Source organism: Elephas maximus, chromosome 3 (assembly GCF_024166365.1).
Source record: "Elephas maximus indicus isolate mEleMax1 chromosome 3, mEleMax1 primary haplotype, whole genome shotgun sequence".
Taxonomy (NCBI): Eukaryota; Metazoa; Chordata; class Mammalia; order Proboscidea; family Elephantidae; genus Elephas; species Elephas maximus.
The window spans coordinates 207,246,977-207,259,641 of record NC_064821.1 but is presented as its reverse complement, the minus strand read 5'-3'; positions in this window follow the sequence as shown (position 1 = coordinate 207,259,641).

Genomic DNA, 12,665 nt, shown 5'->3' with positions numbered 1-12,665 from the left:
TCTCTGGTGCCACACTGGAAAGGAGGATGAAGATGTTACCTTCAGGGAGAGGAAGGGAGAAGATGGCTTCCTCTTTGAGTTGAGATTCATGACTCCTGAGGGGACCTGGAGCTTCCTCTTTCCATGAGAGCTACTACTAGAACTACTGCAACTCTGTATCCGTTGTCCTCCTACCACACCCCATCAAACACTCACTGTTACTGGTGGATTGTGGAAAATGCCATTTCTGGGTAAAGAAGAATTGTACGACTGGAGATTGAAGTTCCAGCTCCGCCATTTACTATTAGTGTGACCAAGTGACTAAATCCCTTTCACCTTAGTTTCCTTGCCTGTGATAAAGGGATGCTTGGCACATAGTACCATTATGTGTTTTTCAGTTTGTACTGTGGGGACTTGTGTGTTGCTGTGATGCTGGAAGCTATGCCACTGGTGTTCAGTACAAGGTTGATTATGACTTGATTCCAATAGTAGTCTCAAAAGTGAGGGGTGCATTTGACCCAAGGTGTGCAAGATGCCTCAAAGGGATTTGAGAAGAAAATATTAGAACTTTTGTTAAAATGCACCTTTTATCTAAAAAAAGGGCAAAATTAAGCTTGATTCATATTTATATCATAGATTAACAGTGATAATAGAAAGTGCTTAGAAAAGTGTCTAGCTGCAACGCCAGTGCAATATAGCAAGAACAAGAAAGAAAAGGCATACAGATTGAAAAGAAAGAGCTAAAACTCTCTCTATTTACAGGTGACATGACTATAAAAAAAAATAATAATAAGGTTCCTAAAACTAATAAACGAGTTCAACAAGATCACAAGACACAAGATCAACACACCAAAATCAATCTTATCCCTATATACTAACAACAAACATGTGGAAACGGAAATGAAAAACAAATGCCATTTACAACCACTCCAAAGACAATGAAATACTTAAGTATAAATCAGACAAAGCAGGTACAGGATCTGTATGTCAGAAATTACAAATTGACTTAAGTAAATGGAATGTTCATGGATTGGAAGACTCAATATAGTAAAAATGACAATTTTCCTGAAATTGATTTATAGGTTCAATGCAATCTTTACAGATTGGAATGGAAATAATATAACTGTGTTTCTTCATAGTCAATCAGACTATGAACATACAATATCATGTGAAATCTACAAAAATAATCTTAGAACTAGTAAGTGAAATTGACAAGGCCACAAGATACAAAGTCACTATACAGAAATCTATTTTACTCCTATTTAGTAGCAATTAACAATTGGAAATTTAAATTTAAAATAACAATATAGTTGACAATAAATGAAATACCTGGGTATAAACCCAGTAAAATATGTTCAAAGAAACAGCACAGAAAATATATGGCAAAACTACACAACACTGACCATACTCAAAAACTAATTCAAATGGATCAAAGACCTAAATATAAAATCAAAAGCTATAAAGATCATAGAGGAAAAAATAGGGTTAATGCTAGAGACCCTAATACATGGAATAAATAGGATGCAAACCATAACTAACAATACAAAAACACCAGAAGATAAGCTGGATAACTGGCATCTTCTAAATATTAAACACTTATGCTCATCGAAAGAGTTCACCAAAAGAATAAAAAGAGAACATACACACTGGGAAAAAAATTTTTCACTATGACATAGGCAACAAGTCTAATCCTTAAAATCTATAGGAAAATCCAACACCTCTACAACAAAAAGACAAATAATCCAATTAAAAAATGCTCAAAGGATATGGACAGTCACCTCACCAAAGAAGACATTCAGGCAGCTAACATACATGTAGAAATGCTCACAATCACTGGCCATTAGAGAAAGTCAAATCAAAATGATAATGAGATGCCATCTCACCCTAACATTACTGGCATGAATAAAAAAAAACAGAAAGTAAAAAATGTTGGAGAGGTTGTGGGGAGATTGGAAATCTTATGCACTGCTGGTGGGAATGCAAAATGGTACAACCATTTTGGAAAACAATATGGCACTTCCTTAAAAAGCTAGAAATAGAAATACCATATGATCCAGCAATCCCATTCCTAGGAATATATCCTAGAGAAATAAGAGCTATCACATGATAAACATATGCACACCGATGTTCATTGCAGCATTATTCACAACAGCAAAAAAGACAAAAAACAACCTAGATGTCCATCAACAGATGAATGGATAAACAAACTATGGTACATACACACAATGAATACTACACAACAATAAAGAACAATGACAAATCCAGGAAACATCTTACAACATGGGTGAATCTGGAGGGTATTATGCTGAGTGAAATAAGTCAATCGCAAAAGGACAAATACCATATGAGGCCACTATTATAAAAACTCATGAGAAGGTTTACACACAGAAAGAAACAATCTTTGATGGTTATGAGGGAGGGGAAGGGTGGAGGAAAAAACACTAACTAGGCAACAGATAAGTGGTAACTTTGGTGAAGGATAAGACAGTACGCAACACTAGGGAAGCCAGCACAGCTTGACCAAGGCAAAGTCATAATGCACTATAGACACGTCCAAGCTCCCTGAGGGATCAAGTTACTGGGCTGAGGGCTGGAGACCATGGTCTCCAGGAATATCTAGCTTACTTGACATAACATAGTTTATAAGGAAAATGTTCTACATCCTACTGTGGTGAGTAGTGTCTGGGACCTTAAAAGCTTGTGAGCAGCCGTCTAAGATGTGTTTACTGGTCCCACACCACCTGGAGCAAGGGAGAATGAAGAAAACCAAAGACACAAGGGAAAGATTAGCCCAAAGGACTAACAGAAGACAGCCTCCACAAGACTGAGTCCAGCAGAACTAGATGGTGCCCAGCTACCACCACTGACTTCTCTGACAGAGATCACAATAGAGGGTCCTAGACGAAGCTGGAGAAAAATGTGGGACAAAATTCAAACTCACAAAAAAAGACCAGACTTACTTGTCCGATGGAGACTGAAGAAACCCCAAGAGTATGGCCTGAGGACATACTTTTAACTCAGTACTGAAGTCACTTCTGAAGTTCACCCTTCAACCAAAGATTACCAAACCAAATCCATCACTGTCAAGTTGATTCCAACTCATAGTGACTCTATAGGACAGAGTAGACCTGCCCCATAGGGTTTCCAAGGAGCGTCTGGTGGATTTGAACTGCCAACATTTTGGTTAACAACCAAGCTCTTAACCACTGTGCCACAAGGGCCCCAGCAAAAAATTAGAGAGGCCCATAAAACAAAAAATAATACATGAAGTTCAACCATGTGTATGATACTAAATGGGCGCACCTGCCCAGGGGCAAAGATGAGAAGGCAGGAGAGGATAGGAAACCTGGATGAATGGAAGTGGGGAACCCAAGGTCGGGAAGGGGAGAACGTTGACGTGTCGAGGAGTTGGCAATCAACGTCACAAAACAATATGCATATTGTTGAATAAGAAACTAGTTTTGCTCTGTAAGCCTTCACCTAAAGCACGATTAAAAAAAAACTATAAAATACTGATGTACGAAATTGAAGATTTAAATGATGGGTATATATGCATATATACTATTTTCATGGATAATAGAATTAATATTGTTGAGTTGTTAATATCTGCAAAATTGATCCATACCAAAAACCAAACCCAGTGCCATCGAGTCGATTCTGACTCATAGCAACCCTATAGGACAGAGTAGAACTGCCCCACAGAGTTTCCAAGGAGTGTGTGGCAGATTCAAACTGCTGACCCTTTGGGTAACAGCCACAGCACATAACCACTACACCACCAGGGTTTCTAATTGATCCATAGATTCAACAAAATTCTAATCAAGTCCCACCAGGAGTTTATAGAAATTGGCAAGCTGATTCTAAAATTTATAGAGAAAGCCAAAGAAACTGAAATAGCCAAAGCAATTTTGAGGAGGAAAAAGAATAAAGTTGGAGTACTCACACTACTTTATTTCAAAGAAACTGAAATAGCCAAAGCAATTTTGAGGAGGAAAAAGAATAAAGTTGGAGTACTCAGACTACTTTATTTCAAGGTAGCTTAAGCTGCAGTGGTCAAAACAGTGTCACATCAGCAAAAGGATAAATACATAAATCAATGAAATAGAATAGAAAGACCACAAATTAGCCTACACAAATATAGTCAATTTTTCTCAAAAGTATGTAGACAATTCCATGGAAAAAGCATAATCTTTTCAGTAAATAGTGCTGGAACAATTGGATGTAAATGTGCAAAACAAAAAAGAACCTCACTTTTTATATAAAAACTAAGTCAAAATGGATCATAGACCTGAATGTGAAATGTAAAATTTTTAGAATGAAAACATGGAAGAAAATCATTGTGACCTCAGATTTGACGAAGAGTTCTTAGATATGCCACAAAAATCATGATCCATAAAATTTGAAAAAATGATAAAATGACATTAAAAGAAAATTAAAAACCTTTGCTCCGTGAAAGACACTCTTCAGAGAATGGAAAAGCAAGCTATAGACTGGGATAAAATACTTGCAAATCAAAATCTGACAAAAGACTTGTGTCCAAAATATATAAAGAACTCTCAAAACTCAACAATAAGAAAAATAACTCAATTTTTAAAAAATGGGCAAAATATTTAAATAACTAAAGAATATATATGAATGGCAAATAAGCACAAAAAAGTATGCTTAACATCATTAACCATTAACCATTAGGAAAATGCAAATTAAAACCACATTGAGACACCACTACTTGCCTATTAAAATGGTGACAATAAAATGAACTGAAAATACCAAGTGCTAGCAAGGATATGGAGCAGCTGGAACTCTCAAACATTGCTGGTAAGAATATAATACAGCCACTTTGGAAAATAACTTTACAGTTTATTATAAAATTAAGTATATAAGTACCATATGACCCAGCTATTCCACTTCTATTTCCAAGAAACTTAAAGCATTGTATTTATAGAAAACCCGTATGTGAACGTTTATAGTAGTTTTATTTATACTCACCAACAACGAGCCCCACCCTGTCTGGATCAAGGGAGAATGACGAAAACCAAAGACACAATCAACCTAAATGTCCTTAACTGGTGAAATGATAACAAACTGGTACGTCCATACAACAGAAATAACACAAGTGCATGGTTTTAACAAAGAGAAAAGTAGTCTCTCACAGTCTAAGAGGCTAGAAGTCCAAATTCAGGGAGCCAGCTGTACAGGAAGCATTCTCTCTCTCTGTTGTCTCTGGTGGAGTGTCCTTGTCATCAAGCTTCCCCTGGATATTGGAGTTTCTCAGCACAGGGACCCCAGGTCCAAAAGACATGGTCCTTTTCTGGTTCTTCTTTCTTGGCGGTATGAGGTCCCTATCTCTCTGCTTGCTTCGCTCTCCTTTTATCTCTTGTTAGGCTACACCCCAGGAAAACTCCCCTTACACTGGATCAGGGCTATGACCTGAGTAAGGGGGTTGCATCTGACCCTACTCCTCTTTAACATAACCTAACCTTGCCTCTTTAACTACAGGCAGAGATTAGGATTTACAACACACAGGAAAATTACATCAGATCACAAAATGGAGGACAACCACGCAATACTGGGAATCATGGCTTAGCCAGGTTGATACATATTTTGGGGGGGGGGACAAAATTAAATCCATGACAGAGTACCCCTCATTGGAATAGTTTTTATTGTATAATAAAAATGACGAACTGCTACTACATGTAATAACAGGGATAAATCTCAGATGCATTATGCTAAGTAAAACAAGCCAGACTCAAAAGGACACATACTTCATGATTCTATTTATATGATATTCTGGAAAAGGCAAAGCTATATAGAGGAAAAGGGTTACTATAAAGGGGCACCACGAGAGAATTTTTGGGGATACTATACTACTCTATGCATTTGTCAAAACTCATAGAAAAGCACAACAAAGAGAGTGAATTTTTGTTTATGTAAATTACTTTATGTAAAATGTAAAAAAAGGTAAAGTAATAAAATGTAAAGTAAATTTCCCCCTGGAAAAAAAACAATAAGGGCTTTTGTGGCCCACTCTCTCCCACAGCAGCTAAGGACATTAAGGCCCTCAGAGGGCGCTGGACTTTTCCAAGGACTCACAGAAGCAGGGTTATAATCTGTTTCCAGACTCCCAATCAAATGTTTACTTTTGTTTTTTTTCTTTTGCTACAGGAGACTTTATCGTGCTACCTCGTCAAATCCCATCTCATTCAAGAATTCTTTCCTATTCTCTCTGTCAGAATAAATCTCTTCCTCCCTTACATCTCCTATAGCCCCTGGTCCCTCCTTTGGTCCACTTATCATTTCCTGCCTACATTGGAGTTTTTTCTGTGTTTGTCTCCCTGCCTCCACTTGGGGTGTGTTACAGTTGACCAGGACTCAAGGGGGAAGCATGAGGGACAAATGCACCCAGCAGTGTCATGTTTCTATTCCCAGTGGTGACAATTGAAACCTCGCATTCCACAGATCATGCCCTTCCCACCCTAAACCAGAAAGGCTCAGGGATAGCCTAGTGGTGATCTCAGAAGTGACACTGATAGCCTTTTCTAGTTGACGTTTTTGTAACTCTTTAATCGGACAAATGCGTATTGGGCATCCACCAGGAACTATGCTCAATGCATGGGTCTGATAGAGGTCAGAACACAGACACGAGGCCCACTATACCCTACTGGGAAAGATCTAATAGCATAAACTCAATAGTGGTAGTAGAACAAACCCCAGCTTTGGAAGTTACAAGTGAAAAAGAACATTTTCTAGAAAAATTAGTCAAAATTCCAGGTTTTTGCAGAGGTTAATACACTTTTAATGAAAATATCACACAAAAATAAGGCAGTTTCATGATGTTTTTCTTTCTAAATTGACTCAGAAAACTGGAGATTTGATGTTCCTTCCTTAACTACCTTTCCATCAACATTCTAGGGCCTGATGGGTCTGACTCAGAGGTCCCCTGAGAACCCATGCTCAGACTGGACTAGGCCAGCTAAATAATATGCTGACTCATCATCATTCTTTACCAACGAACCAAACGACATTCCAAGGACATCATGGGAACTGCAGCTGCTTTAGAAGAAAATTCCATGCCAAGTTGCTACCCAGACCCAGCTCAGCATCTGACAGATGTGGGGCAAGAAGAATCAATCAGATCTCATCTGACAACCTTCCCTCTCCTCTCTTATCTCTTCTGAGACTGGGTTCAGTTTCTTAACCTCGTTGGAACCTCAAGCTTCTTTCTCTAAGATGTATATTTAAAAAGAAAAGAAAAAATTCACCCTGTCTTATGGGGTTGTGGGAAAATTAAGTGAGCTAAACACCAATTAGAGCTGCAGAGCATGTACTATGTACTTCATAAAGATTCGATTTCCCTTTACCCCACCGCTTTTCAGAAATGGAAGAGCTACACTGGGGCTCCCCTCCAAGGTAGGGGAGGTGCTGGCCTCTCTTGAAACAGGGCCAGGATGGCCTTTCTCCTCAGTGGCCAGTTTAGATCCAAACCAAGTTCCTGGGAGGTGCAAAGAGTAAATATGCTCAGCTAATGATCAAAAGATGGGAGGTTTAAGTGCAACTAAAGGGTCCTCAGAAGAAAGGCACAATCTACTTCTGAAAAATCAGCCACTGAAAACCCCGTGGAGCACAGTTCTACTCTGACACACATGGGTTTGCCGTACGTCGGAGTCAACTCAATGGCAACAGGTTTAGATCCAAATCTACAAATCTTATTTTAACCTCTTCAATTCATCCCAGGCTAGTTGCCAGTGTCCTGGCCTCCCTGGACTCCCAACTGCTCTAGGCAGGCATTCAGCACATGACGTCCTGGGCCAGCCAAGGTGCTGTGTGCATGAGGCTTTTCATCCACCTCTGGGATGCCTCCAGGCCTGTGGGTAGGTACCACCTTCCAGGTGCCATCAGTCATGTGGTCACTGACAAAATACTTTGTCCTCTAGGCCAGTGGGTAAGCACTCAGCTGCTATCCAAAAAGTTGGTGGTTAGAATCCACCAGCTGCTCTTCTGGAGAAAGATGTGGCAGTCTTCTTCCAAAAGATTAAAAAAAACAAACCAAACCTGTTGCTGTTGAGTCGATTCTGACTCGTAGTGACCCTATAGGACAGAGTAGAACTGCCCCATAGAGTTTCCAAGGAGTGCCTGGTGGGTTTGAACTGCTGACCTCTTCATTAGCAGCTAAAGCACTTAACCACTATGCCACCAGGGTTTCCTCCAAAGGATTACAGCCTTGGAAGCACTACGGCGCAGTTCTACTCTGTCCTATAGGATCGGTGTGAGTCAGAATCAACTTGACAGCAATGGGTTTGGTTGTTGGTTTTAGTCCAGTTAGTCTCCAATTAGAAGCGAAAATGAATAACAACAACAACAACAAAAAAAAAACCCTTTGCCACCCTGTATGGGGTAGAACTGCCCCATAGGGTTCCCAAGGGTTGGTTGGTGGACTGGAACCACTGACCTTTCGGTTAGCAGCCAAGCTCTTAACCACTGCACCACCAGAGCTCCAGGGAAGGTGAATAAGCCATCAAAGCTCTGAACTAGGCAGGATCAAGATGGCTAACTAGTCAGAAGCTTCCACTGAACCCTTTTGCAACAAAGACCCAAAAAAACAAGTGAATCAATTACATATATGAAAATCTACGAACCCTGAGCATCAAACACATAACTAAGGAATCGATCTGAGTGACAGGGGAGCAAGAGACAGTGCAGAAGCAGTGACGAGTTGCCGAGCCCACACCGTGCCTCAGCTCCAATTCCTTGGCACCATTCTTCAGTGTGAATGCAGCAGGGCCGATGGTAGTTTCCTGAGACACGGCAGATTTAGCAAAAGAAGGCAAGCAAAGTAGTGCACCCCTGGACCTGTGGCTTGTCTACAGCGTGGCTGCCCGTGGAGTTTAGGAAGTGGCTGCTTGAGTGAAAAAAGACAAATGAAGTGCCGACACCCTGACCCTCTGGTGTGATGGCTGTGAGTCTGGCTGTGGGGTTTAGGACAAAGCTGCTTCAGCTAAAGAAGGCAAGTGAGGACAGTCTTGGCAGGGACCCAGCCAGTGCACACAGGCTATACACAACTCTGGAACCTGAGATGAAACAGTGCTCTAGACACAAGAGAAGTGATTTTGTCTAACTTACTGCACAGATCTAATAGCTCCTTCTTCTGAGAGTACTCTCTCCTATCTATCTGAACCCCTCCCCCACCAGCTTCATTAGCAGTTGAATTCCCTAGGCCTGAAATGGAACATGTTGCTCCCTCTCTGACCCATTCTCCTGGCCTGGGAGAAGAAGCAAATTAAAAACCTGGGGAAAAATACTTTCCCGACTCCCCTTAACTGGGAGCTCAGAGCAGAAGAAACTCCAGCCCAGGCAAAAGTGATCCACAGACTTTAGCTTTTACCTCTACATGGAACCAGGTGGGTATTATAATGCAAAGGCAAATCTGTTAGAGGTCTGACTGTACTTGTTTCAGCAGTGTGGTGGAGAGGCAGGTTTTGGAGGTCTGATACCACTCTACCTATTAAACAGAGCCCTCACCTACCCACAGCAGGGACCTGAGGGCTGAGGCTTCATCCACGCCACCTAGCTACCCAAAAAGTGGTCTGAGGATAGTGGCGTCTACCAGTCTTTACAGGTATAAGCATTGGGTGCCTAAGGTACAGCTACAGAGTCCACCCACCAGAGCACTCTAGAGAACAGAAATGCTCCTTCCTTCCTCACTGACACTTGGGGGAAGTCTGTCAGCACCCTGCCCTCCTCAGACTGTGACCCCCTGCCACTAACAGAAACCAGTGCATACAACCATCACCACTACTCCTCTAAGATAGTAGGTGAGAGCCTACACCACACAATACATAACCGACTATCAGAACACCTGAGCTGAATCTATACAAGAATAGTGAGTGGACTCGTAGGCTCATATACCAGGTAACAGCTCTAACCATGTGGTAACAGGACATTTGTGCTTCAAAGGTTCCAGTAATCAAGTTAGGGCACTCTAGCAGCCTATTTGGGTATATGAAAACAAAAGAAAGCAAGAAGATAGCACACGATGAGCAAACATAAAGTAAATTATTACAATATCTTATAGATGGCTTGGAGAGAGCAGTCAATATCAAATCACATAAAGAAGCAGACCATGATTGCTTCTACAAACTCCCCAAAGAGAGAATCAAGGTCTCTTCCAGATGAAGATGTATTTCTGGAATTGCCAGATGTAGAATACAAAAGATTAATATACGGAATGCTTTAAGACATCAGGAACAGCATCAGGGATGACATCAGGAATGAAATCAGGCAATGTACAGAAAAAGCCAAGGAACACACAGATAAAGCAGTTAAGAAATTAAAAAAAGTATTCGAGAACTTAATGAAAAATTTAATAAGCTGCAAGAATCCATACAGAGACAGTATTCATAAACTCAAAAGATTAACAACAAAATTACAGAATTAGACAACTCAATAGGAAGTCAGAGGAGCAGAATTGAGGACCTGGAATGCAGAATTGGGGAGATGGAGGATAAGGCACTTGGCACCAATATATTTGAAGAAAAATCAGATAAAAGAATTTAAAAAAATGAAGAAACCCTAAGAACCATGTGGGACTCTATCAAGAAGAATAACTTGTGAGTGATTGGAATACCATAACAGAGAGGGATAATAGAAAATACAGAGAGAGTAGTTAAGGATTTGCTGGCAGAAAACTTCCCAGATACCATGAAAGATGAAAGGATGTGTATCCAAGATGCTCATCTAACTCCATACAAGGTAGACCCCAAAAGAAAGCCACCCAGACATATTATCATCAAACTTGCCAAAACCAAAATAAAGAGAAAATTTTAAGAGCAGCCAGGGATTAGCAAAAAGTCGCCTACAAAGCAGAATCCATAAGTTCGGACTACTCGGCAGAAACCATGCAGGCAAGAAGGAAATGGGATAACATATATAGAGCATTGAAGGAGAAAAATTGTCAGCCAAGAATCATATATTCAGGAAAACTGTCTCTCAAATATGAAGGCAGAATTAAGTCTTTTACAGATAAACACAAGCTTACGTGATTTTCAAAAATCAAACCAAAACTATAAAAAATACTAAAGGGAACTCTCTGGTTGGAAAATCAATAATATCAGCTATCAACACAACACTAGGACACAGAACAGAACACCCAGATATCAACTCAGACAGGAAAATCACAAAAATAAAATAAGATAGAAAAAATGCTCAAAACAGGGTATCAGTGATGTCATCAAGTAAAAGATAACAATAATCAATAAAGCACGACTAAATAGAGTAGGCATAGCTCTTCCATATGGACAGGAAATCAAGGCAATATAAGGAGTCACAAGTTAGGTTCCTACTTAGAAAAATAGGGTTATATGTTAAGGTAACCACAAAGAAGGCTAACGATCCCACACTTCAAAATAAAAACCAAGACACACGTAAAGACTCAGCATAAACAAGTTCAACTACCATGAAAAAGAGCAACACACAATTTACAAAGAAAATCTCTTCAGCACAAAAAAGTGGGTGGAAAAATGTAATCATCAACAACACACACAAAAAAGCATCAAAATGACAGCAAAAAACTCATACCTATCCATAATTATGCTGAATGTAAATAGATTAAAAATACCAATAAAAAGACAGAGAATGGCAGAATAGATTAAAAAAAAAAATGATCCCACTATATGCTGCCTACAAGAGACACACCTTAGACTTAGAGACACAAACAAACTAAAAGTTAAAGGGTAGAAAAAAATATATCAAGCAAACAACAATCAATAAAGAGTAGGAGTGGCAATATTAATTTCTGACAAAATAGATTTTAAAGTTAAATCCACCACAAACAATAAGGAAGAACACTACATAATGATTAAAGAGACAATTTACCAAGAGGAGAGAACCATATTAAATATTTATGCACCAAATGACAGGGTTGCAAGATACATAAAACAAACTTTAACAGCACTGAAAAGTGAGATAGACAGCTCCAGAGTTATAACAGGAGACCTCAACACACCACATTCAGCAAAGGACAGGACATCCAGTAAGAAACTCAATAAAGACGTGGAAGATCTAAATGCTACAATCAGCCAACTTGACCTTATAGACACATACAGAACACTCCACCCAACAGCTGCAAAGTATACTTTCTTCTTTGGTGCACATGGAACATTCTCTAGAACAGACCACATATTAGGTCATAAAGCAAGTCTTCGCAGAATCCAAAACATCAAAATATTACAAAGCATCTTCTCAGACCATAAGGCCATAAAAGTAGAAATCAATAACAGAAAAAAAAAAAGGGGGGGGGGAAGAAATCAAATACTTGGAAACTGAACAATATCCTGCTCAAAAAAGACTGGGTCACAGAAGACATTAAGGATGGAATAAAGAAATTCATAGAATCCAATGAAAATAAAAACACTTCCTATCAGAACTTTTGGAACACAGTGAAAGCAGTGCTCAGAGGTCAACTTATATCAATAATGGCACACATACAAAAGGAAGAAAGGGACAAAATCAAAGAATCCCCCTATAACTTGAACAAATAGAAAAAGAGCAACAAAAGAAACCCTCAGGTACCAGAAGAAAGCAAATAATAAAAATTAGAGCAGAATTAAACGACTTAGTAAACAGCAAAACAATTGAAAGAATTAACAAGACCAAAAGCTGGTTCTTTGAAAAAATTAACAAAATTGATAAGC